General features: G+C 42.5%; 1 protein-coding gene across 4 annotated transcripts in view; it reads right to left on the bottom strand.

Moving 5' to 3' along the window:
- RERE (arginine-glutamic acid dipeptide repeats) overlaps positions 1–22,116 on the bottom strand; it is a 461,116-nt gene extending 439,000 nt beyond the window's left edge. For 2 of the 4 annotated variants that reach the window (XM_031006017.3, XM_031006032.3), the window contains exon 1: positions 21,569–22,116. The gene's annotated coding sequence lies outside the window, so the exon portion shown is untranslated. The remainder of the gene's footprint in view (positions 1–21,568) is intronic. The other 2 variants (XM_055383731.2, XM_055383743.2) reach the window with 1 other exon arrangement.
- Between the last annotated feature and the right edge of the window lie 5,570 nt (positions 22,117–27,686).

Genomic DNA, 27,686 nt, shown 5'->3' with positions numbered 1-27,686 from the left:
AGTCAAATACAGCAGTGAGAAGAGGGAAAGAGTAGAATAAGCAGTTTGATCTGTAACCATCAATTAAGATTAAATCACTAACTTCAGCCTGATACTGTAATTTAAATGACTAAAAGCAAGCCAATGAAAAATATGACTTTCCAAACAGAAGAGGCATAAAACTATAGAAAAATAATGAAATACGAAGGGTTAAAATACAGAGAACCACAATTTTAGGAATATTTTACTACGAAGAACAGGAAACTGAATGTTTAAGTATATATAAAAGCAAAAGGAAGGAAACGATACATTTAGTTCCATCAAAATCAACAGAAAACCATCTACTATGAGCCTCTGTTGACAACTTCTCCCAAGTGAAACAATACAGATGAGGGTCACAGACTTAGCCAGTGATAAGACCTACTACTCTGTAATCATCCATGGGCAACAGACAAGGGCTGTCAGAGGACCCAACAGACGGAAGCCAATGCTAGAAGACAGAACTAGTTTCCTCAAAAAAAAAAAAAATCAGTCAAGGCCAGGAACGGTGGCTCATGCTGTAATCCCAGCACTTTGGGAGCCTGAGGCAGGAGGATCACTTGAGGCCAGGAGTTCAAGACCAGCCTGGGCAACACAGGGAGACCCTAGAAAAAAATTAAAAGTTGTTTTAATTGAAAACAAATCAGTCAAACAAATTACTGGTATGCTTTAAAAATAACTGTGTGACAGAAGAATTACTTGAACCCAGGAGGCGGAGGCTGCAGTGAGCTAAGATCACACCACTGTACTCCAGCCTAGGTGACAGAGTAAGACTCTGCCTAAAAAAAAAAAAATCAGCATGAATCACAAAAGAAAGATACACGCCAGATCATTATTGTTCTTAAGGTGAAGCAATTTAGTCATCTTAGCGTAAACACACATATGCTTTAGTAGACATATTAAGAAATCGCTGGAATAAAAAATGACCAGACTAACTAGAAAGCAGTTGAATCACCCACCTAAAAAACCGACTTACTAATTTAAAGCACTTACCATATTTTAAAATCTTTTTACCTTAGAAGCCTTTTTCACTTCAGGTTTTATATTTAAAACATTTTCCAAAAAAGTCAGGGTTTGTGTCACCTCTTGCAGTTGGAAATCAGTTTCAACTGCAAGTTACTTTAAATCCAGTACCAAGGCACTGAGATTCCAAAGCAGTTGTCACATTAACTCCATTTCAGAATCCAAGTACCTGACTGCAGTCTCTAGTAAGAGAAGCCTCTAACTGGAAAAGTAACAGGAAAAGTTGTACTTTCTCATTTCAAATTTGGGGCCTACTATGCTGAATGAAGAAAGAGAGAACTTCAAGTTCAGCCTAATAGGCATTTACTACAAATAATATGACAATGGTTGGCACTCAATTTTAAAATAAATGACTAGGCCAGGCGCAGTGGCTCATTCCTGTAATCCCAACACTTTGGAAGGCCAAGGTGGGAGGATTGATTGAGGCCAGGAGTTTGAAACCAACCTGGGAAACATAGCAAGACCCCATTTCTATAAAAAATTTAAAACTTAGGCCGGATGCAGTGGCTCACGCCTGTAATCCTAGCACTTTGGGAGGCCGAGACAGGTGGATCACCTGAGACCAGGAGTTAGAGACAAGCCTGGCCAACAAGGCGAAACCCGGTCTCTACTAAAAATAGAAAAAAATTAGCCAGGCATGGCAGCGAGCGCCTGTAATCTCAGCTACCTGGGAGGCTGAGGCAAGAGAACTGCTTGAACCTGGCTGGGGAACAGAGGTTGCAGTGAGCCAAGATCCCGCCCCTGCACAACAGCCTGAGTGACAGAGCAAGACTCCGTCTCAAAAAAAAATAAAAATAAAAAATAAAAATAAAAAATTACCCAGGCTTTCTGCTGTAGGCCTGGGTGGCTGCTATAAAAATGGGCAAGTTCATGAAACCTGGAAAGTGGTGCTGTTCTGGCCAGACGCTATGCCAGATGCTACTCAGGAAGCAAAGATATCATCATGAAGAACATTGATGATGGCACCTCAGATCGCCCTTACAGCCATGCTCTGGTGGCTGGATTTGACCACTATCCCCACAAACTGACAGCTGTTGTGGGCAAGAAGAAGATGAAGAAGAGTCAAAGATCAAGTCTTTTTTTTCTTTTCTTTTTTGAGGTGGAGTCTCGCTCTGTCACCCAGGCTGGAGGGCAGTGGCGCAATCTCGGCTCACTGCAACCTCCACCTCCCGGGTTCAAGCGATTCTCCTGCCTCAGCCTCCCAAGTAACTGGGATTACAGACGTGCATCACCACACCCAGCTAATTTTTGTATTTTTAGTAGACATGGGGTTTCACCATCTTGGCCAGGCTGGTCTCGAACTCCCAACCTCAGGTGATCCACCCGCCTCAGCCTCCCACAGTGCTAAGATTACAGGCGTGAGCCACTGCGCCCGGCCTTTTTGTTTTTGTTTTTGTTTTGAGACGGAGTTTAACCCATTACCCAGGCTGGAGTCCAATGGCAGACCTCGGCTCACTGCAACCTCTGCCTCCCGGGTTCAAGCTATTCTCCTGCCTCGGCCTCCTGAGTAATTAGGATTACAAGAACCCGCCACCACGTCCAGCTAATTCTTGTATTTTTAGTAAAGATGAGGTTTCACCATGTTGGCCAGACTGGTCTCGAACTCCTGACCTCAGGTGATCCACCCGCCTCGGCCTCCCAAAGTGCTGGGATTACAGGCGTGGACCACCGCGCCCCGCCAAAGATCAAGTCTTTTGTGAAAGTTTATAACTACTATCACCTCATGCCCATAAGGTGCTCCGTGGATATCCCCTTGGAGAAAACTCTCATCAACAAGGATGTCTTCAGAGAGGCTGCTCTTAAATGCAAGGCTAACGAGAGGCCAGGGTCAAGTTCAAAGAGAGGTACAAGACAGTCAAGAACAAGTGGTTCTTCCAGAAGCTGTGGTTTTAGATGTTTCATTTAGGTTATTAAATTTTTTAATTAATTAAATTAAAATCAAAATTAGCCAGGCATGGTGACATGCCCCTGTAATCGCAGCTACTCAGGAGGAGGCTTAAACAGGAGGATCGCTTGAGCCCAGGAATTTGAGGATGCAGTAAGCCAAGCTTGTCCAACCCGCAGTCCAGGACAGGTTTGAATGAGGCCCAAAACAAATTCGTAAACTTTCTTAAAACGTTATGAGTTTTTTTGTGATTTTTTTTTTTATTTTTAGCTCATCAGCTATCATTAGTGTTAATGTTTTGTTTTGGTTTTGGTTTTTTTGCTTTTTCTTAAGATGGAGTCTCGCTCTGTCACCCAGGCTGGAGTGCAGTGGCGCAATTTCCGCTCACCACAACCTCCATCTCCCAAGTTCAAGCAATTCTCCCTGCCTCAGCCTCACAAGTAGTTGGGATTACAGGAACCCACCACCACGTCCAGCTAATTTTTGTATTTTTAGTAAAGATGAGGTTTCACCATGTTGGCCAGACTGGTCTCGAACTCCTGACCTCAGGTGATCTGCCCGCCTCGGCCTCCCAAAGTGCTGAGATTACAGGCGTGAGCCACTGCACCTGGCCAGTGCTGGTGTATTTTATGTGTGGCCCAAGACATTTCTTCTTCTCCCAATGTGGCCCAGGGAAGCCAAAAGATTGGACACCCCTGCAGTGAGCCATGATCACACCACTGCACTCCAGCATGGGCTATAGAGTGAGACTCTATGTCAAAAAAAAAAATAAAATACATAAATTAAATGACTAAAATCCAGAAATTGCAGTCTTTAAAGAGTAAATTTTATAGCATGTGACCAATCTCAATGAAGCTTTTATTATTTAAATGTGTTTTAAAAATAAATGACACTCAGAACGAAGTATTCCATATAACATAAACCACCTGTCTCTATGACTGAGAGACCACGAAAGTATACCTTAAAATTCTGATATATGAAAAGATCATCAACTTCATTCATGGTCAAAGAAATGCAAATTCAAATGATACTGTAGGAGCCAGGCACTGTGGTACATACCTGTAGTCCCAGCTACTCAGGAAGATCACTTGAGCCCAAGAGTTAAGAGGCTGCAGTGAGCTATGATTGCGCCACCACACTCCAGCCTGAGAAAGAGAGATTCCGTCTCTAAAAAAAACTTTGTAAGGGCCAGAAGTGGTGGCTCAGGCCTGTAATCCCAGCACTTTGGGAGGCCGAGGTGTGTGATCACTTGAGGTCAGGAGTTTGAGACCAGCTTGGCCAACACAGTGAAACCCCATCTCTACTAAAAATACAAAAATTAGCTGGGTGTGGTGGCACACGCCTGTAGTCCCAGCTATTCGAGAGGCTGAGGCAGGAGAACCACTTGAATTTGGGAGCCGCAGGTTGCAGTGACCCGAGATTGCGCCACTGCACTCCACCTGGGTGATACAGCAAGACTCAGTCTCAAAAAAATTGTAAGGCCAGGCATGGTGGCTCACGCCTGTAATCCTAGCACTTTGGGAGGCTGAGGTAGGCGGAGTGCTTGAGTCCAGGAGTTCGAGACCAGCCTGAGCAACATGGTAAAACCCCGTTTCTACAAAAAATACACAAATTAGCCAGGTGTGGTAGTGCATTCCTGTAGCCTCAGCTACTGGAGGGGGTTGAGATGGGAAGATCGCTTGAGCCCAGGAGGTTGAGGCTGCAGTCGGCCGTGATCGCACCACTGCACTCCAACCTGGACGGCAAAACAAGACCCTGTCTCAAAAAAAATTGTTCTTTTTTTTTTTGAGACGGAGTTTTTCTCTTGTTGCCCAGGCTGGAATGCGATGGCACAATCTCGGATCACAGGAACCTCCACCTCCCAGACTCAAGTGATTCTCCTGCCTCAGCCTCCTGAGTAGCTAGGATTACAGGCATGTGCCACCATGCCAGGCTAATTTTGTAATTTTAGTAGAGATGGGGTTTCTCCATGTTGGTCAGGCTGCTCTTGAACTCCCAACCTCAGGTGATCTGCCCACCTTGGCCTCCCAAAGTGCTGGGATTACAGGTGTGAGCCACCGCGCCCGGCCAAAAAAAAAAATGTTCTTAATGAAAAGATAATATCATTGTACACATTTCCACCTGTCAGATTAACAAAGATTATAAAATTTCATAATATCCAGGGATGGTGAGAAGGAAATGAAAACCCTAAAATATTCTGTGCGTACACAGGCATATCTTTGGGGGCAATTTATTTACAGCTTTCAAAATAAAAAGTAAACATAACCCACTGATTCAGCAACTCTACTTAAGAGCTTACCCTATACACATATTTGTACAATTGTACAACAGTACAGATATGAGGATGCGAACCAGAGTCTGAGACAATTTAACCGTCCATCAATGGGAAAAGTGAAGTATACATCCATACAGCGTCCGATTATGCAGTTGTTTTCAAAAACAAACCTGAGTTATAAGTACTGAATTGAAAAATATGTTTGGAATTTTTTTAAATTCAAGATACTATGTATAGTATGCTTATATATGCATAGAAAATGTCTGGAGGAATACTGAATTGTGTGAAAGTGATTACAATGAGTATATATTAATTTTATAATTATAATTTGTATTTCATTTGAACACATGAAGCTATCAAATAAAGTCATTTAACCCTGGTGTTAAATCAGCCTATGCTATGATCCCAACCTATCTTTCCAGTGCTCTATGGTTCTGGCCAAACCAGTCTGTTCCTTCTTTGAGAAACCAGTCCCAAAGGCTCCCTCTCCAAAATGCTCTTACTATGTGGTCTGAACAGCTACCCACTACAGCTTCAAATACAAATTACCTGAGTTGAAAAAACTATGCCTGCCTGCATCTGCTATAGAACATTTTAAAAGAGATCTTTTTAAAAAAGAAAATTGAAACATAATTTAATAATCCCCATCATAGAAGCAGCAAAAGTACTCACCATTTCCCAAGTTTTCCAGGCTCTGTGCCTTTGCTTCATGCAATTTCCTGCCTCAAATCCTCTTAGCTACTTATCACATGTCCAAATCCTGCCAATCCTTCAAAACACAGGTGAAACACCAACTCCTACACCAAATCTTCCCTAATGCCCCCATCCAGAGCTGATTCTCTTTCTTAAACCACAGTTATCAACACCTTTTGAGGCACTTTCTTCTACCTAGTACTCAGTTGTGTACATGTCTCATCTTTCCCATTAATGAGAAAATCATCATGGGCACAATCTCTGTCTTGGTCATTTTGTATGCCCTATTTTGCTACATTAATTAAACTCGTATTTCACTAAAGCATATAACAAAAAGGGGCAAGAATCTAAAAGTTAAAAAAAAACAGGCTTTTAGTATGCATTCATTTGAATTAGGTCTTGTTTACCTGCAACAAACGCTATGTAAGAAAAGTACGAAAGGTAAGATCCCTCCCTCTCCATCCAGCTGCCCAGGGCCCTGGTATGCCTCCTGAAAAGGCAATAACTATGGGTTCTAAGAAGTCCTTGGACACTATAACTTCTTAACACATTCAGGACATTGGAACTAAGTTGACAAAAAGAATTTATAAATTATATTTTAAAATAAATTTATTTATGACAATTACACAATTGCACAGTTTACATGCTGAGGCAAAATATGACGTTCAATACATGGAAAGATAAACTGTATAAAACTATCTGAGCTGTGAAAAGAAGTCACTGTTCGGCCAGGTGCAATGACTTAACGCCTGTAATCCCAGCACTCTGAGAGGCCGAGGCGGGAGGATCACGAGATCAAGACCATCCTGGCCAACATGGTGGAACCCCATCTCTACTAAAAATACAAAAATCAGCTGGGCATGGTGGCACACGCCTGTAAGGTCCCAGCTACTCGGGAGGCTGAGGCAGGAGAATCGCTTGAACCCGGGAGGTGAAGGTTGCAGTGAGCCAAGATTGTGCCACTGCACTCCAGCCTGGGGACAGAGTGAGACTCTGTCTCAAAAATAAAAATAAAAATAAAGAAGTCAGTGTTCATTATTGACCATCACAGAATAAATATTCCAAGCCTACATATAATCCCAAGTTACTAAAGTTTTGAAGGGGAAGGTTGGTCTGGTTTTCTGTTTTTTCGAGACAGTCTCACTCTGTTGCCCAGACTGAAGTGCAATGCAGCCTTGACCTCCCAAGCTAAATCAATTCTCCCCCCTCAGCATCGCGAGTAGCTGAGACTACAGGTGCACGCCACCATGCCTGGTTTTTTGTTTTTTTTTTTAGAGACTGGGTTTTGCCATGTTGTCCAGGCTGGTCTCAAACTCCTGGGCTCAAGTGATCTGCCTGCCTCAGCCCCACAAAGTGCTGGGATTACAGGCATGTGCCACTGTGCCCAGCCAACTAATGTTTTTGTAGCGTCAAAAGTGTTTAAGGATTCCACAAAGACTAAATTCTCACTAAGCTATGCAAACAAAGGTGCTAAACCATTCCAACCAAAATACGAAAGAAACATGTAGATGTTTTATAAAGCTAGATTTCCTAAGAAATATTAATATTAATGAAAACTTTTCTCAATATATTAATAGAAACAAGATGTCTGCACATTTTTCCAGTTTATAGATGTTAAAAATCAAGTCTCAACAAGGTCTTTAATCATATGTGTATAATCCTAAGCGTATAACAACTTAGGAAATTTCAGTAATTATTCCTGTAATAATGAATCACATAAAATATATATATGTACACATGGCAGATTATGCTACCAAGATCAGAATGTTCAAATCAGAAGGCAGTTCATCTTGTTAGAAAATTTATCCAGCAATAAAAATCTGAAGCCATCATTAGATCAAGACAAATTTTAGTGAAAATTCTATACTGAATACTGAACTGGAGGTGGGGGGTTATTCTTACAAATAATACTGAAGGATTACAAATAATACTGTCAAATTATCAAATGTGTTAATACTACATTAGCCATTCCACTGGTATTTATGGCACAAACTGCCAGATGTAGTGCAATACTGACTCTTCCCTTCCTCCAGAGTAAGAGAACCCCTGATTTTTGACTAGGCACATAGTAATTTCCAGCACAGAATATACTTTCTAGCTTCTCTTGCAGTTATGTGTGACCTTGTGATTCCGTTATAATCGAAGGGACATAGCAGAAGCGATATGTACAATTTCTGGGAAGTATCTTCACAAGAAGGGGGTGTGCCCAGCTTTTGCCTTTTCCTCCTTCCTGCTGGTGAGAATGCAGAACTGATGTGAGAAAGTGGAGAAGCCACCTCTGACAAAAAGGAAAGAGTTACATGTTGAAGGCTGGGTCCCCTAATGAGCATGAAGGTAGCATACTGGTTCAGGACTGTCTATGAGATACATGAAAGAAAGGAAACTTCTATCTTGTTTAAGCCATTGTTATTTTTGGTTTCTACCACTCACTGCTGAATCTAATCCTATCTAACACAAGGCAAAATTATAGAGAAAGAGTACTATATTTATTAAATTTTAGTTTTTCAAATGATTTTTTTTGTTTTGGTTTGTTTTTTTTTTTTTTTTTTTTTTGAGACAGAGTCTTGCTCTGTCACCCAGGCTGGAGTGCAGTGGCGTGATTTCGGCTCACCGCAACCTCAGCCTCCCAGGTTCAAGCGACTGTCCCGGATCCTGAGTAGCTAGGACTACAGATGCCCGCCACCATGCCCAGCTATTAAATAATTTTGAATACATAGTTTAAACTTACTAGGATTAAAATAAACTCATTTTGGGGGGCCAGGTGCAACAGCTCACATCTGTAATCCCAGCACTTTAGGAATCCGAGGTGGGCGGATCGTTTGAGGTCAAGAGTTCCAGAACAGCCTAGCCAATATGGTGAAACCCCATCTCTACTAAAAATACAAAAATTAAGCCAGGTGCAGTGGCTCTCGCCTATAATCCCAGCACTTTGGGAGGCTAAGGCAGGTGGATCACTTGAGGTCAGGAGTGCCAGACCAGCCTGGTCAACATGGTGAAACCTCACCTCTACTAAAAATACAAAAATTAGCCAGGCATGGTGGCAGGCGCCTGTAGTCCCAGCTACTTGAGAGGCTGAGGCAGGAGAATCACTTGAATCCCGGAGGCGGAGGTTGCAGTGAGCAGAGATTGCACTACTGCGCTCTACCCTGGGCGATAAGAGTGAGAATCCGTCTCAAAAAAAACAAAAAAACAAAAAAACAAAAATTAGTCGGGCATGGTGGTGCGTGCCTGTAGTCCCAGCTACTCAGAAGGCTGAGGCAGGAGAATTGCTCGAATCTGGGAGGCAAAAGTTGCAGTGAGCCAAGATCGCGCGGTTGCACTCCAGCCTGGGCAACAGGAGTGAGACTCCATCACAAAACAAAACAACCTTCTTTTTTTTTTTTTTTTTTTTGAGACAGAATTTCACACTTGTTTTCCAGGCTGGAGTGCAATGGCGCGATTTCAGCTCACTGCAACCTCTGCCTCCCGGGTTCAAGAGATTCTCCTGTCTCAGCCTCCCAAGTAGCTGAGATTACAGGCATTCACCACCATGCCCAGCTAATTTTTGTATTTTTAGTAGAAATGGGGTTTCACCATGTTGGCCGGGCTGGTCTCAAACTTCTGACCTCAGGCAATCCACCCGTGTTGGCCTCCCAAAGTGCTGGGATTACAGGCATGAGCCACTGCACCCGGCCAACAAACTTATTTTTGATGATTCAAATAACTAAGCTCTAAAATGTTTTTTCTACACTATATTTGAGGTATAAAATTGTTATTATCAATAATTTTTTGGCCAGGCACGGTGGCTCACACCTATAATCCCCCAGCACTTTGGGAGGCAGAGGTGGGCGGATCACCGGAGGTCAGGAGTTCAAGACCTGCCTGGACAACATGGCAAAACCCCATCTCTACTAAAAATACAAAATTTAGCCAGGTGTGGTGGTGATCGCCTGTAACCCCAGCTCCTTGGGAGGCTGAGACAGCAGAATTGCTTCAGCCCAGGAGGCGGAGGTTGCAGTGAGCTGAGATCGTCCAGCTTGGTGACAGAGGGAGACTCCATCTCAAAAAATAATAATAATAATAACTTCCTAAGTATGCCTTGGGGTCAAGCGATTAAGACAAATCTCCCTTATCTCTACCTCAATAATACCATACGGTAATATTATTCATTCATTTAACAAATGAATGCCTACTGTACTCCTCGCAAGCAAGGTGCACTGAAGTGACCAAAGCAGATGATGGGCCTCTTCCTCCGGGAGTTTGCAAGCCAGTATCAATGCAGCCGAGGCAGTAGAAGCCTCTGCTTCCCTCTTCTCTAGCCTCCAAGTTCATCGCTCCCCTGCTGTCATCATATTCTTGCTTCAGGCTACAATATGAGAGTACAATGTGACTAGACTTCAGCTTTGCTCTGCTAATATAATCACCCATAATCATATTCCTCAAAGATGACACTCCTGTTACCAAAATTAGCATCAGCATCTTACCAAAATGCCACAGCAGCTATCACTGATGGTGGGTCAGTTTTCCACATGGCAAATCTTATTTATCACAAGATATCTTTCCCTAACTGTACCTTATGGGGTTCTCTTATCCTTACATTTTGTTGTTGTTGAGACAGGGTCTCACTCTGTCTCCCAGGCTGGAAAGCAATGGCACAATATTGGCTCACTGCAGCCTTGACCTCCTGGGCTCAAACAATCCTCCCGCCTCAGCCTTCTGAGTAGCTTGGACTACAGGCACGTGCTACCACGCCTGGCTAATTTTTAATTTTTTTTGCAGAGACGGGGGTCTTGTTACGTTGCCCAGGCTGGTCTCAAACTCCTGGTCTCAAGGGAGCCTCCTGCCTGGACCTCCCTAAGCACTAGGATTACAGTTGTGAGCCACCACATCCAGCTTTATCCTTAAATTTGAAAAATACTTTGCAGTTCCGCCGCCCCCCACCCAGTCCCAGGGACTATACTGAAAAATGTCAGAATGTAGGGCTGCTTAGGCAGATAGCCAAATATTTTTAGTTACTCCTCACAGGCCATTACATCAACCTCATTAGATATTTGAAGCCAGACCAACAAGAGGTCTTGCTCTTTCCCTCAATTGCCTTTCTTCCTGAATCTCTCTAAGAGGATGGAACACTAATCGGATTGGGTCAAGAGTCCACAGTACTGATTGAACCCTGTTTACAAGTATGAAGATCAATGAAGATTAAAAGTTACACAAATCTTGATTCAAGTGCAAGATAGAAAAAAAAGTCACATACATGTAAGAGTTTGTGTTCTTGTTCTTGGTCATTTCACTCTCACACACTCTAGAAGACTAATCGTTGGGGTCTTCTGCAAAGCCATCAACCAAAGAGTAGTAAGACAGTGAAATTTAGGAGGATGAGAGAGCCCTTGACTAGTCCTGGAGCTTAAGTAATATGCTGTCACCCTGTTTACTACACAAATTTACATTGGTATTTTGGCCAAAAGCCCAAATTAATAATAAAGTAATACTTCTAATTTCCTACTTGCCATTGTTCTACTTATATAAATCTCCTTCAGAGGCCAGGCGTGGTGGGTCATACCTGTAGTAACAGCACTTTGGGAGGCCGAGGTGGGAGAATCACTTGGACCCTCAAGATCGAGGCTGCAATGAGCCGTGATCATGCACCACTGCACTCTAGAACCTGGGCAACAGAGCAAGACCTTGTCTCAAAAAAAAAAAAAAAAAAAAAAAAAAACCTCCTTCAGGAACATAATAAATAAGAGGAACAGCTAAGCCATGATATTCTGATCATTTATTAACACCCCGAACTTCAAACTGTACTATTACTCTATTCACTTGGTATTTAATCCCATATTGTTCTTAGCATTTCCTATATTCAAGGAATAGCAAACATTTTAGAATTGGTACCTCAGAGAGAATCTATTCAAACCGTCTAGAGTTCACCCATTGTCTCCTGCAGATCTCCTGATTATTATAAACAACAAAGAGAACATACTGGAAAGCTAGATCTCTAGATGACAATAACAGTAATAATAAAAAGAGGCTAATATTTATTGACCATTTACTATGTGCCAGGGACCTTTTTAAATACTTTATATGAATTAATTACTTTGGTCCTCACAACAAACCCCCGAGTATTATTATTATCTCAATTTTACAGATGAGGAAACTGAGACCCAGAAAGGTAAATAACCTGCCTGAAGTCACAGAGTTAATAAGCAGTGGGCTGCAGATTGAGTCTAGAGCTCTTAACAACTTTTCTGCAATAGCATAATAGTTAGTTAACGGTAGACAAATACTACAGCTTGGTAAGTTCTGAAACTTAGGGCCAAAAAGATATTCAAGGAGGCAAAAGACAACACAGATCTGCATCTCCAGAGAGAGATTTTCAAAATTTGAGGCTGGACCAAATTGGTGTTTAAACAAAGTATTGAGGGAGGGCTGGGTGCAGTGACTCACGCCTGTAATCCCAGCACTTTGGGAGGCCAAGGCAGGCGGATCACGAGGTCAGGAGATTGAGACCATCCTGGCTAACATGGTGAAACCCTGTCTCCACTAAAATACAAAAAATTAGTCAGGCATGGTGGCGGGCACCTGTAGTCCCAGCTACTCAGGAGGCTGAGGCAGGAAAATGGTGTGAACCCGGGAGGCGGAGCTTGCAGTAAACTGAGATCACACCACTGCACTCCAGCCTGGGCGACAGAGCGAGACTTCATCTTAAAAAAAAAAAAAAAAGTACTGAGGGAGAAGTTAATGGATAGAATCATGAGGAACATCAATATTTAACATAAACTCAGCACATTTTAGGTCAAAATGATAATACAGTAAGGTAGTATTTGTGTATATTATAGATATACAACATATATTACAAACCAAAATACATAATGATTATACCTACTCCATAGGAACTAGAACATAATTTAACTATAATTACTATAGGTTTATGGTAGCATCTCTGTTGGCTGTAGCTAAGATTTTTCATGCTAAGTCCTTAGGCAAGAATGCAACCTATAATAATGTTACTACAAGAGAAAATAATCTGCTTTAAAATCTTTCTTCAGACATGCTTTCCAGGGAACAGACAGTTGTGAAACGAAAGTCAGCCTAAATAGATGGACCATATTTCAATGACTCTAAGACTCATAATGTTTGTTTTACGTTTGTATAGTATACCACTGGAATTAGGAAAGGTCTCACAGAGGTTAACTGGCATTTTTTTCATTCTTAGCAGTATACAAAATAATAATTCATTTTACAAATGATGGCATCTTGGAGTCAATAAAATGTTTTTCAGAATACATCTAATTTTAAGTGTGAACACACATACTGCTGTAGTCAAAGGAAAACTTTCTGCCTTCAAGAGATGTATAATCTAATAAAGAGAACATAATTAGCTCTAAAATATAAATGGAAGTAATGAACATTAATACAAGACATGAAGTGATCAAATGAGTGAGAAGGTTATAACAAGAACTGAAGAAAAGGTATTTAAGTGGTAGGAAATAAAAGTGGCCAAACCAAAAAAACTTCAGGCACTGTGTCCTGAGCACAGTTTGTTGTTTTTGTTTTTGTTGTTGTTGTTGTTGTTGTTGTTTGAGACAGAGTCTTGCTCTGTCGCCCAGGCTGGAGTGCAGTGGAGCGATCTCGGCTCACTGCAACCTCCGCCTCCCGGGTTCTAGGGATTCTCCTGCCTCAGCCTCCCGAATAGCTGGTACTACAGGCGTGTGCCACCACACCCAGCTAATTTTTGTATTTTTAGTAGACGGGGTTTCACCATGTTGGCCAGGCTGGTCTCAAACTCCTGACCTCAGGTGATCTGCCCACATCAGCCTCCCAAAGTGTTGAGATTACAGACATGAGCCACGGCGCCTGGCCGTGAGCGCAGTTTTAAATGAAACAGATTAAATCTGATGTAAGAACAGAAAGAAGGTAGGAGATAAAGGCTATCTCAACACAGATAGCAAAGATGAATAACGTGAGGTTCTGGTCATGACACTCTCCTCCAAGAACCAGCAACTATTTTTCAGTCAAAATAGAGCATTGCTTCAAGGTATTAATGACTAACTAATCAAGGGGAAAAACATTTTTTAAATGTCACATCTCTCTCCTTTGAACTACTGTGGCAGTTTTAAAATAAATCCAGACTGGGATTGGTGGCTCATGCCTGTAATCCCAACACTGGGAGGCAAAGGCAGGAGGATGACTCAGCCCAGGAGTTTGAGACTAACCTGGGCAACATAACAAGACACCATCTCTACAACAACAACAAAAACTTTTTTAGCCAGGTGTGGTGGCATGTGCCTGTAGTCTCAGGTACACAGGAGGCTGAGATGAGGGAATCACTTGAGCCTGGGAGGTCAAGGTTGCACTGAGCTGTGATCATGCCACTGCACTCCAGCCTGAGCTGGACGGAATGAGTCCTTGTCTCAAAAGTAATTAATTAGTTAATTAATTAAATTTAATAAATCTACAAATTATCTGATACTCCTCCCTGCAAAAAAATTATTTGATACTCCTCCCTTCAAACAAAATAATATAAACATTTTTAAAGTCTTTTTTTTTTTTTTTGAGACAGAGTCTCACTCTGTTCCCCAGGCTGGAGTGCAATGGCACGATCTCTGTTCACTGCAACCTCCACCTCCCGGGTTCAAGCGATTCTTCCACCTCAGCCTTCCGAGTACTGAGATTACAGGTACCCGCCATCGTGCCCAGCTAATGTATTTTTGTAGAGGCAAAGTTTCACCACGTTTGCCAAGCTGGTCTTGAATTCCTGACCTCAGGTCACCCACCCGCCTTGGCCTCCCAAAGTGCTGGGATTACAGGCGTGAGCCACCGCGCCTGGCCTAAGTTATTTTTAAATAAAATAAATCCAGACATAGTGGCTCATGCCTGTAATCCCAACACTTTGGGATACCAAGGTGGGTAGATAGATCACTTCAGCTGAGAAGTTCAAGACCAGCCTGGGCAACGTGGCAAAACTCTGTCTCTATAAAAAATACAAAAATTAGCTAGGTGTGATGGTGCATGCCTATGGTCCCAGATACTCAGGTGGCTGAGGCAGGAGGATCATTTGAGCCCGAGGGGGTCAAGGCTGCAGTGAGCAGAGATTGCGCCACTGCACTCCAGCCTGGATGACAGAGCAAGACCTTTCCTCAAAAAATTTAAATTTAAATTAAAAAAATTAATTTTACAGGTGCATCTCAAACTGTGTTCTAGTAAACTAGAATAGTAGTATCTATCCCATGAGTATCTCATGAGAAAGAAACAGGTATTCTTTGGGGTAAGGGAGGAAAATGAAAAACAAAAACCCTCTATAGTATAAAATGTTTCTGAGGCTTTAAAGAGCTCATGTGCATTATAAACTTATTTCACCCCACACTTAAAATACTTGCAGCATATTAGGAAGCCATAAATACAGTTTGGGAAACACTGACTTGGGTAGGCAAGTAGGTAGACAGGTAGTCAGTAGGCGGGCAGAGTCACAGAAAATAAAAGGAGAATAAGACAAATGTAATAAAGTGATACCGCCTAAAAAAAGTATCATAACTGACTACGAGTTATGACTATGAAGTCTCTTGAAGGAAAATAAGCTGTTAGAATAAGCTATCAAAATCAACAATAGCCGCCAGGCGCAGTGGCTCACGCCTAGAATCCACTTGTGTGGATATACTTCCCCAGCATAGCCAGGTCCTGCCAGAGAAGATTTCCAGTGCCTCCCCAGGCAGTTCACACAGACAGACATACGCCCACATGCTCATCTGCTCACACTCCCCCTGAACTGTATTCACCCCACACACACTGAGTGCCTCCATCACTGTACTCCCTTGCTTCCCACCCCAGAAGCAGGAAGAAGGTCAAGAATCAGACCTTTGGCTGGGCATGGTGGCTCACACCTGTAATCCTAGGACTTTGGGTGGCCAAGGTAGGAGGATCACTTGAGCCTAGGACTTCAAGACCAACCTGGGCAACATGGCAAGACTTGATTTCTACAAAACAAAAATTAGCCAGGTGTAATGGCACACACCTCTAGTCCCAGTCCCAGCTACTCGGGAGGCCAAGGAGGGAGGATAACTTGAGCCCAGGAGTTCAAGGCTGCAGTGAGCCATGCTCATGCCACTGCACTCCAGCCTGAACAACAGAGCGAGACCCTCTCTCAAAAAAGAATCAGACTCCTGGGAGCCTAGGGAACATATATAGGTGCCAACGAATGTGTCCGTGCATGCTCTGCTAAGTGTGTGCATGGCTGCGTGAGCTAGAATGGGTTTTTGTAGGAGGAGCTCTGCCCTGCTGCTGCAGGACTGTCTAAAGATGCTGCACAGCCATGCTTCCTCACAAGCTCTCTTTTAAGGTTAGTCCAGGCCAACCACGTTAATACTGTCCCCTTTGGGGTGGTATATTTATTGCTACACACAGCCTGGACACTCATATACAGGGCCACGGCACTAGGGTAAGGCGCCACAAACTCCTCCTTCTGAGGAGGCAACAAGGTATCTGGTCGCTAAAGCTGGGTGGGACCCATATCCCTGACAGTATTCCAGTATGTATGAGGCACTGCAGACCTGGGGTTTTTGTTCTTAGGTGAGGCCTGGCTCGTACGGCTTAAATTTCTGTTCTACTTTTCCCCAATTTGAGATGACTCGGAAGACTTTCTGTTCCTTGCAATGAAAAACAGCCTAACCAAAGTCCTTAAAAGTCATGTATATAACTACTTTAAAATTAAGATATAACCCATGGCTTCGACTTCTGATGCAAAAACCCAAGACAAATAGGGTATGAGGATTCCTCAAATACCGAGTGGTTTATGAATTAGAGGCCACATCATTTTATAACTAACCACATAAGGAAAATTTTCACAGTTAAATATATTGCTCACACTTGCTGACATACTGGCAAATTTTACCAGTTAAAAATATGCCGTGTGCAGTGGCTCACACCTGTAATCCCGGCCCTTTAGGAAGCCAAGGCAGGTGGATCACTTGAGGTCAGGAGTTCAAGACCAGCCTGGCCAACATGGTAAAACCCTGTCTCTACTAAAAATACAAAAATTAGCCAGGTGTGGTGGCACATGTCTGTAATCCCAGCTACTCGGGAGACTGAGACAGGAAAATCGCTTGAACCTGGGAAGCAAGGTTGCAGTGAGCCGAGATCATGCCATCGCACTCCAGCCTGGGTGACAGAGCAAGACTCCATCTCGAAAAATAATAATAATAATAATTTTACACTGGCACAGACCACTTTACCAAAAAAAGCATCTTATATTAACTGTACTCTCTGACCTAGTTACCTAATGTACAGACACACAGTACATCTTATATTATTTGGCACACCAACAAGTTAGCCATACAAATCACAATTCCAACCCAAACTTGAAGCTAGTAAATATATTTAGTATTTGAACTTGAGTTGTGTTCAAATGTTCATTAAATTGGCCTATGCAATCTTAACAATGTTCTAACACATATTTAAAATGCTCATTTCTCCTCCATTATTTAAAAAAAAAACACACACACAAACTATAACTCTGTTAGACAAGAAACCAAACATAAGCCAACAGGCTCAGCAAAATCACACTTAAATAGGACAAGGAGAGCTTCAACTTCAGAATAATTATCAGGATACCAATCACACAAATATGATTCAACAATCACTTAAATATCATTCAAGAGGAATTCCTGGTAGTAAAAAAAGAAATCCCGTAATTAACTAAAGCACAGCATTATCAGAAACTGGTTATGTAAAACAATAGCTTTTCTTTCAGGATGTGTGTATGTGTGTGTAACGAAGTTCACAGCTAGGTTACACTAATGACTCACTTAAACATTTGAATTTTCTGCTATCTTAACCTTTAAATCGACTGCAAAAGTAGCTGCCAAAAGTAGTTTAGTAGGAAAGCATACTACTCCCAAAAGAACTTGGTATGTCCAACTTATTTTACTACTTAAATTTTTTTTGATCACTGATATTTGAAACTAATTTTTAAGTAATGAATGCTTACTAAATCCATGATAATATTCAGCATACACAGGTTTTTAGAAGGGCACAGATTATATTCTTATATATGTGTTTTTACAGCACCTGGAACATTTCTGTTCAGTATCTGTTCAATATTACACATAATTATTGCAGGACCTGACAGTGTTTACTATCCTATTTTTTCCTTTTTTTTTTTTTTTAGACAGAGTCTCGCTGTGTCACCCAGGATGGAGTGCAGTGGTGCCAATCTCAGCTCCCTGCAACCTCTGCCTCTGAGTTCAAGCAATTATCGTGCCTCAGCCCCCCAAGTAGCTGGGATTACAGCCACGCGCCAAAGTGCCAGGCTAATTTTTGTATTTTTAGTAGAGACGAGGTTTCACCATGTTGGCCAGGCTGGTCTTGAACTCCTGACCTCAAGTGGTCCACTCACCTTGGCCTCCCAAAGTGCTGGGATTACAGGCGTGAGCCACCGCACTAGGCCTTACTGTCCTATTTTTTAAAAGCTTTTTCGACTGACCAGTAAATCAAAGTTGAAAAGGTAACTGGTACATTTTATTTCTTGATTTGGATTACCTTTTTGTTGTGAATTGGTTCTCAGTTCTAGTTTCCTTGTGACAAAACACTGATGGAGAATATATTGAACTGAAATCCCCTGAATCCATTCCCACTGAGAAAATAATACATTTGAACTGTTCACATTTCATTGCAAAAGATACACAACTTTAGAGATTACTCTTGAAGTTTTGAAAGTAAAGTGAATCAGAAGTCACATTCCTAGAAGCAGTCAGTCTGGAACAGATGTTTATCCTACACACCCAGTCCCCTTTACCACTGCAAACCTCTCTAATAGTTCATTACATTAGAACAACTGAGATGGGCCAGGATTTGTGAAAATAAAAATCCTTTGAGACATTTATTAAGCAGATTATCTCTGAAACTGCACCTTAGTTTACAAGCCTTTGGGCAACAATTTGACCCTCTTCTATGATAATTTGTGTACACACTCATTTCACATTTTCTCTGGCTTCCAATTTTAAATTTTTTATCTAATCCATACAATAAGTCACCCTATCAGACTTTATAAGACTACTGAAAACAACACTACTGCAATGCAAGTCCACTACATTTGCAAAATTGCCGATTTTAGTGAGATTTCCCTCCTTCAACTCCTCCTCTACCCCTCTACCTGGTTTAAATCCCAAGAAAAACCTCTGTCCAGTGCTACAATTTTACTTTCCATAGAGTAAGTTTATTTGATTTTTTATTAATGATACTAAAAACTTTTTTAAAAGACTGCTGGTGTATATAGTTTCCAATACTGGGAACAGAAATAAACCCTCTGGTTTAATATTTCAAGAGAAGTTATCTCATAAAAGATGAGAAGGTATCATTCAAAGGAGTCCTGGGAAGTCACAAAGTGTAAATACTTCTGGTAACAGAACAAATTAATGTCGAAGCACAACCAGTAACATAATAATGCCTCAATGCAACCGTGCCTGTCAAAGGACATCTGTATTAGCAGCTCGGGGAAGTGGCATTTGCAGAAAGGCACAACAACTGCGCTTAAAAGAAAATTATTAAGCCTCAGCCATTAATCCCCTCCCCCATCCTCTTCGTCTGGATCTTTCCAAGCAATTAACCAGTAGAAGGTGCTATTCTGCAACCCACATGTATTCACACCAACCTCCATCCTTGGGCCACAGCTGGGTTTATCCCAGGTGGACTAGCCTATTCCCTGTCCAGTATTCAAAGGAGCCCCCTAAACAGAAAACCAGATCTTTTCTTATAACCCTTATTTACAAAAACAACATTGACAGCTCAATTGCCAGCAAACCTGACCATCAAACCATCACACCACTAAAAACATGCAAACATCATCTTGCTAAATATTAACCTCAATACAACCTTTATAATATTAATCAATATAATCTATTTCTACCTAGAAAGACTCTGCTCACATTCACTACTAAGACTCAAGTGAACAAATCACTGTCCCCAACAAAATCAGGGTCAATGAGAAATACAAAAGCAATGAGAGCTGAACGTAAGGCCACAACATATAAAGAGGGATTTTATCTTTACATACACAAAAAAGAAAGAGCAGCAGAAACCACGGCTGCAAAGGGAATAAAGGGAGGCAGAGAGAAGTCTCTGAACATGTTTTTGAGTGTCCTTTAGTTTCCAATGCACTCTTCTGCCTCACAAGGTTGCAAAAAAGGCCAGGCATGAGATGGGTGGAAGAAAGCTGTAACAGAAAAGCACCCTCCCTTCCCCCATCTTCTCTCTTCTCTCCCAAAAAGAGCTGTGTTTGTCTGTGCAAACCTAGTCCCAAATATGGGAGAGAGAGAATGAATGTGTGTATGGAAGAACAATGAGCCCTCAGCTTGGTATTGTGTGTGTGTGTGTGTGTGTGTGTGTGTGTGTGTGTGTGTGTGTGTGTATGTGTGTCTGTCTGCCTCTGCCTCTTTTCCCTTCGACCTCAACAACAGCAGGGAGAGCTGGAAGCCAGCTTTCCACCCATCCCAGGCCATCAAAATCAAAACTGGTTGATAATTTACAGTAGTATTAACTCAGCAAGCAAATCCATGGAACAAAATATCAACCCAAAGATGATTTTATTATTGCACAGATCCAGCTTCTCTCCCCTCCCCCAACAGACTGAGACTAAAAAGACCAGTGTACACTAGACAAAAAGGTCTCTCTTTAAATGGAAAGCAATTATGAAAACTGTTTCAAATCTTAGGTGCATCAATTCCTGCTATATTAAAATGTCTGTTTTGTAATTCACCAAGTTCACCCTCTTACTAGTTATCTTTTTTTGCGTTTAAAAATTTGCTTTGAAGAAGGCTATTTCACGATTCATACAAAACTACTTTCTAAATGTACCTTAAAATAGCAACAGATACTGAAACATTTAAAGCACTCAGTTTCTCAAGGACCCATTTTACTTAAATCAATGTTTGAAGTCTGTAATCCAGAAAAATTGTAAGCAAACCTTGGAAAAGAGACAGAGGAAAATGACAATTCAACAATGAATCATTCTGTTTTCCTTTCAACAACTTCTCAAGCAACCAGTTTCAAAGGAAGCCTGCAACACTTTTCCCCCCTCCTAGCAGACACACATACACACATCATCCTATGTAAAACTACAAATCTTTCCATCATCTTAAAAATTAGTAATAAATAGAAGCCACCCTCCTTCGGAGAGCAGAACTAAAACAGGATAGTAAGAATTCTATTCTGCTGCAAGTGACTTTGGGTTTCATTATTTTCTAATCACATACAGCTGAGAACTAGAGCTTGGGCGCACAAAGAAGAAATCTTACCCCAATGAGAAAATGATACTTTAATAATAAAGTCCTCCCCCCAGCACCCCGAAATCCACAAACATTCAAGAAATTTACAGTTTCAGTCCTTGACTTCCTTCCCTTCCAGTTTCAGCCAATAATGTAGTCACATGAAATAGTTTAACCTCAAACAAGTAGAACAAGAGCATGAATAAAGAGGCCAAGAGAGAGCAGGGGTCAGAAGGCACGCAGGAACGGTCACCTGGCCCGGACAGGACCAAAGAAGTGCCCTACCCTCGCCCGACTCCCCTCGACTTCGGCTTCGACCCCAGCCTTTTCTTCCTGCCTCCCCCCGGGCGAGTGACTGCTTTCACGGCCGACCCTCTCTGACCACCAGGACGAGGGGCCAAAAAAGAAAGCACACGACCCGGCGCGGGCAAGTTGGACACTTACCTTCCCCTAAAGCGCTACACCATCAATAGAGAGGTGTTCGCGGCCCAGCTCCGTGGAAAGTGGCGGGGATGGGGCGGGAGGCCGCGCGGAGGCTGCGGGGCCGCGGGGCGCAGGGCCGAGAGGGGCGGCCCGCGGGGAGGCGACGCGGAGGGGCTGAGGGGGCTTCCCTGCCGTGACCTTTCCCGCGACTTGAACCTAGGCTCCCTCCTCCTCGGTCGGGCAGATCTTTCAGAAGCAGGAGCCCAGGATCATGTCTGGTTTTGTTTTCCGAGGGCGAGGGGGCTCCCTGAGGATGATTTTTTTTTTTTTTTTATCCTCAACTAGGAGAGAAAATGAGGCAGAGACAATGTGGGGAGCGAGAGAGGGGAAAAGGACGGGGGAGTAGTCGGGGACCGAGGCCCAGACGGGCGAGCGTCTCGGGGTGTGCGTGAGGCTGAGGAGGCTCCGGAGCGCGGAGGGTTGCTCGCGAGCGTCTGTGGGAACAGCGGCACCTCCGCGATGGTGGCGGAGCCGCGGCGGAGCTGCTGCACCACCCGCCGCCCACTCCCCGCTCGGGCCCGGCCCACGTCGCAGTATCGCGCCTCTCCATTGGCACAGCGCGGTGTGACGCGGCCGGGGGCCCGGCCAATGGGAGGCGGAGGAGGCGGGATCTTTTTCCTTTTTTTTTTTTTTTTTTTTTTTCTAATCTTTTTAATAAAATGAGCAGAGAAGAAGGCGGAGAGAGGCCGAGCCTTGACTACGCCGCGGCCCGGGGCTCGAGGGCTCGCGCTGCAGGCGGCGGCCAGAGGCGGTGGGCTGGGCTCCCGCCGCGGGCGCGTCTTTGTGAGAGTGCGAGGCCGGCCCTCCTCAGCCGCCCGCCGCGCTCCAGTACCGCCCCCCGCGCCCCCCGGGCGGGGCCGGGCTGGCGACGCGGGCAGGTCCCGGGTGGGGTGGGGGGAAGTCCGGTTGATCCTGCTGTTACCCGGGTCTTAATTGGCCTTTTCAGTCATTAGGACGCGGATCCATGTTGCTGCGGGCTACAGAGTGGGTGTAAACCATTCGCATATGGACTCTTTCGAAATTCTGATGAGCGGCTTGTAATATTTTTCAAATAGTGTACATGACAAAAGATGAATTAAGAAAGAAAAATAAAAGTGATAAGTCGCACTGCTTATTTGAAAAGAATAAAAAGTGTCATGAAGGCATAAAGGAGAGACTGTACAGGTACAGAAGGGATTTTAGAAAGAGCAGTGTACAACTCTATAGGGTAAGTGTGAAAAAAAATCTAAAAAGAGGAAAAGACCAAACATCACCTCTTTTTCTTTGAAGAATGAAGTATTGTGTCCCACTTCCCGAAAGCCTGATAATCACAGGGTCTATCATGCTGTAAAGGGAGTAGGGGCAGGCCAAATGATCATATTCTAGTTAATATAATTTATGGGATTGAGGGGTTTGGAAATTTCAATTACGATTAGCAGTTTTTGAAATGCACATCATGTTTATTGAGTTCTTTCACAGAGCCTGGCACGAATCCAGGGTGAATCATCAACTTATTGTTGGTTTGTTAATATTCTGTAAATGCTTATTGGTGTCCTTATACCATACACTCTTCCCGAAGGAGTTAAGGTCCGTATAAAATAAGGGGTAGAAAACGTAGCACAAAATAATTCACTCATCTATTTCAAATGAAGTGATAATTTTCTCCTTGGAATATCTATTCAGATTATAATTTCCACATTGAATTATTCTTTTTTTTTTTTTGTCTGAGAGGGAGTTTCACTCTTGTTGCCCAGGCTGGAGTGCAATGGCGCGATCTCGGCTCACCGCCACCTCCGCCTCCTCAGTTCAAGCGATTCTCCTGCCTCAGCTTCCCGAGTAGCTGAGATTACAGGCATGCGCCACCACACCCAGCTAATTTTGTATTTTTAGTAGAGATGGGGTTTGTCCATGTTGGTCAGGCTGGTCTCGAACTCCTGACCTCAGGTGATCCGCCCGCCTCAGCCTCCCAAAGTGCTGGAATTACAGGCGTGAGCCACCGCACCCGGCCCACATTCAATTATTCTTTAAAGAATAATTTGGACTAACAGATACTATTGGACCATGACCCAAGAGATCTGAAAAAAAAAAAGCGATAGATCCTTGCCATCACATTTCTGAGTAACTTTCAGCAAGAAAAATCCTCTTTGCTGGAGTTATGAAATGGGGAAACTAGTTAATATCTCTTTATATATCTGATAATGTGAGAACTGAATTTTAAAACCTAATAAATTCAATAAACTGCTTCCAACATTCTAGATATGGATAGGACTATCTGACTTCCTGTTTGGAAATGAGGAGAGATAAAATATATCAGTTAGATGGCTTCACTTTCCATCAAAATCTCTATCTACAGGAGCATTCTTTCTTTTTTTTCTTTTCTTTTTTTTTTTTTTTTTTTGAGACAGAGCCTCGCTCTGTTGCCCAGGCTGGAGTGCAGTGGCACGATCTCAGCTCACTGCAACCTCCACCTCCTCGGTGGAAGCGATTCTCCTGCCTCAGCCTCCTGAGTAGCTGAAATTACAGTTGTGTGCCGCCACACCCAACTAACTTTTGTAATTTTAGTAGAAATGGAGGTTCACTATGTTGCCCAGGCTGGTCTCGAACTTACAGGAGCATTATTTCTAATAAAGATTCAGCTCTGTGGTAGACAAATGGACAATGCACTGCCATCCAGCAGGGAGGAGAGAGGCTCTCCACGTTAGGAAATAACATTTACTATGGTATTAGGTATTGGCCGTCACTTTCATTTATCCATAAAAATGTAAATTTAGAAGTCTAGAAATGCCACATAGTTACAAAGCATAATATATGGTATCAGACCACAAAATTAGCAAACTAAACCCATTTAACTGTAACAGTCCCACGAAAGAATTGTGGTCCAGCCATAAAGCCGGAGAGTACTGGACCTCCTTCCAAGGATCTGAGAAGCTGATAATGTAGTAAAATAATCTTCATCGTTAAGAACAACTATTAAACTATTGATTGAAAGCTTATGTTCCCAGTGCCCTAAGAAACATGTTACATTCTTTAGCCCACTTTTTCTTCCCATGAAGTGTATTATTATTATCTCCTTTTTTTTTTTTTTTTTTTTTTTTTTGAGACAGTTTCGATCTTGTTGCCCAGGCTGGAGTGCAATGGCGCGATCTCAGATCACTGCAACCTCTGCCTCCCGGGTTTAAGCGATTCTCCTGCCTCAGCCTCCCGAGCAGCTGGGATTACACGCATGTGCCACCATGCCCAGATAATTTTGTAATTTTAGTAGAGACAGGGTTTTTCCATGTTGGTCAGGCTGGTCTCGAACTCCCAACCTCAGATGATCCGCCCATCTCAGCCTCCCAAAATGCTGGGATTACAGGCATGAGCCACTGCTCCCGGCTTATTATCTCCATTTTAAAAGTCAAGGAACTGGGGTTTACGGAAGTTAAAGAACTAGCTGAAGATGAAAGACGTAAAATACCGACTTGGATTTTTTTCCCATATTAAATTTTTAAAAGTTTCCTTATTCTCTTTTCAGCAATATTTTTAAGTGGGAATTAAGTAAATAAAAGTAAATAAAGTAGTTATTGAATCTGAAAATATCAAGGACTTTTTTTAGTTATTTTATGTATCTTACTACAGGTAAGAAGTGATTTTTTTTTAAATATACAGAGATCACATCAGAGCTGTATTAAAGGAAGATGGAAAATGGGGATTATTTAATAAATGATATTGGGACAACAAGATAGCTATATGGGGAAACAAAAAACACCACCACACACCCACTAGATTCATATTACTCCTAACACACCCCACCCCCAAAATCACAGGTGGATTTCTTTATTTTTTTAATTTAATTTTTTTTTTTTTGGAGCCCAGGAATTTGAGACTACTCTGAGCAACATAATGAGACCCCCATCTCTACAAAAAAAATTTTAAAATTAGCTGAATGTGATGGCACATGCCTGTAGTCCAGGCTACTTGGGAAGCTGAGGTGGGAGGATGGCTTCAGCCTGGGAGGTTGAGGCTGCAGTGAGCTGTGATCATGCCACTGCATTCCAACCTGGTGACAAGAGTGAGACCCTGTCTCAAAGGAAAAAAAAAAAGGAAGTTAGCCCTTGCTTATACATGTTGAAATTGTTTCTCCCCAGTCTGCCTGTTTCTTGCATTGCTACGGTGTTTTTATGCCTTATAGGGATGTGAAATATTTATGCAGTAAAATTTATTGGTGTTTTTTCCTTTATGGCGTCTGGATTTCCTGCCATGTTAGAAAGAGCTTCTTCAATCCATGATTTGAAAAAGTTTTAGTGTTCTTCTAATACTTTTGATTTCATTTTTTAAAATCATAAAAATTTGGCATAGACAAAAGAATATACATTATGTGTACATAGGTTGAGGGGGATAATAATAAAATAAACACCAGTAAACTCAACCTAAGAAATTGTGGTTTAGTGGTTTCACTTTTTTAATCATTTATTTTAATTTTTTTAGAGACAAGGACTTGGTATGTTGCTAGGCTGATCTTGTAGGAGGGCTCAAGCCATCCTCCCACCTCAGCCTCTTGAGTAGCTGGGATTGCAGGCACCTGCCACCATTCCCAGCTTATTAGTTTCATTTTTTTACATTAAAAAATATGCAGGGCCAGGCGCAGTGGTTTATGTTTGTAATCCCTGAACTTTGGGAGGCCGAAAGGGAGGATGACTTGAGGCCACAGTTTCAGACCAGCCTGGGCAACAAAGCAAGACCCCGTCTCTAAAAAATTTAAAAGATTAAAAAAAAAAAAAAATCCATCTGGGGCCGGGTGGGGTGACTCACACCTGTAATCCGAGCACTTTGGGAAGCCGAGGCGGGCGGATCACCTGAGGTTGGGAGTTCGAAACCAGCCTGACCAACATGATGAAAACTCACCTCTACTAAAAATACAAAAATTAGCCAGGCATGGTGGCAGGCGCCTGTAATTTCAGCTACTCGGGAGGCTGAGGCAGGAGAATCACTTGAGCCCAGGAAGCGGAGGTTGCAGTGAGCTGAGATCAAGCCACTGCACTCCAGCCTGGGCTACAGAGTAAGACTCTGTCTCAAAAAATAATAATAATAATAAATAATAAAATAAAAAAGAATGAGGTAAATCTGAATTGATAGAGAATGATAGCCATAATTCAGAGTTAAATGAAAAAAGCAAGTCATACAATCATTATGTAAAGTATAATTCTATTTGTATTTTTAAAAGGACAAATGTGTATGTGCTTCCAAAATGCCTGGAAGCATATCCTGCAAGAAGCTGTATACATTGAGCCCACTGAGTGTGGAAGAGGGAGTGAGGAAGGAACAGGAGGCTGACATTTGACTTCATTTGACTCTGTTCTGTTCGACTTTTTTCTTTTCATATCAAGCATGGATAATTCTTATAATTAAAAAAAACCATTCAAGTTCTTTGAACATGCAGCTGGTAACTAGTCTTCATAATTCACCAGCAGTACTCAAGCTTTAGAACATGTAAATTATTTTCCCCTAAAATGCCTTAAGCAGAACTAGGGTGCTTTAGCAAGCCTTGTAGCAGACTGAAGCTTGTTTCTAGGCATTTTCTATGAAATTGGCTTCCAAGTTTATGTAGTGCAAATATAAGCCAATAACGAGCCTCAGCTATATCTCCCGTTGCACTTTTTCAGGCTGAGCCTCCAGCAGCACTTCTTTCTTTCCCACTGCCAGTTCGCCGAGCTCACCTTGCATTTACCCACAGAGGGTTTTCACTTTATAATTTATTGTAAATCGAAATTTCTCCCTCTCCAGTTTTTTCCCCTCGGGCCAGGTAAGTAACCCCTGGTAGCCTTTGAAAGTCCCTGCACTGAATTGGAATGGAGAAATGGTTGATGTTTCAGAGCACATGTGTGAGCAAATACAGAGAGAGGTGAAACAGCTTTTCAAAACAAAGGATCAAATATCAGAAACCCTTTTCCTCTGTTTGGCTGTGATTTATTGTGAATTAGCAATTAAGATTTCCAATTCTGGCCGGGCACGGTGGCTCATGCCTGTAATCCCAGCACTTTGGGAGGCCGAGGTGGGCAGATCACCTGACGTCAGGAGTCTGAGACCAGCCTGACCAACATGGTGAAACCACATCTCTACT

Source organism: Gorilla gorilla, chromosome 1 (genome assembly GCF_029281585.2).
Source record: "Gorilla gorilla gorilla isolate KB3781 chromosome 1, NHGRI_mGorGor1-v2.1_pri, whole genome shotgun sequence".
NCBI classification, from domain to species: Eukaryota; Metazoa; Chordata; class Mammalia; order Primates; family Hominidae; genus Gorilla; species Gorilla gorilla.
The sequence above is the reverse complement of the archived record's forward strand: the minus strand, read 5'-3'. Positions and strand labels throughout refer to the sequence as shown.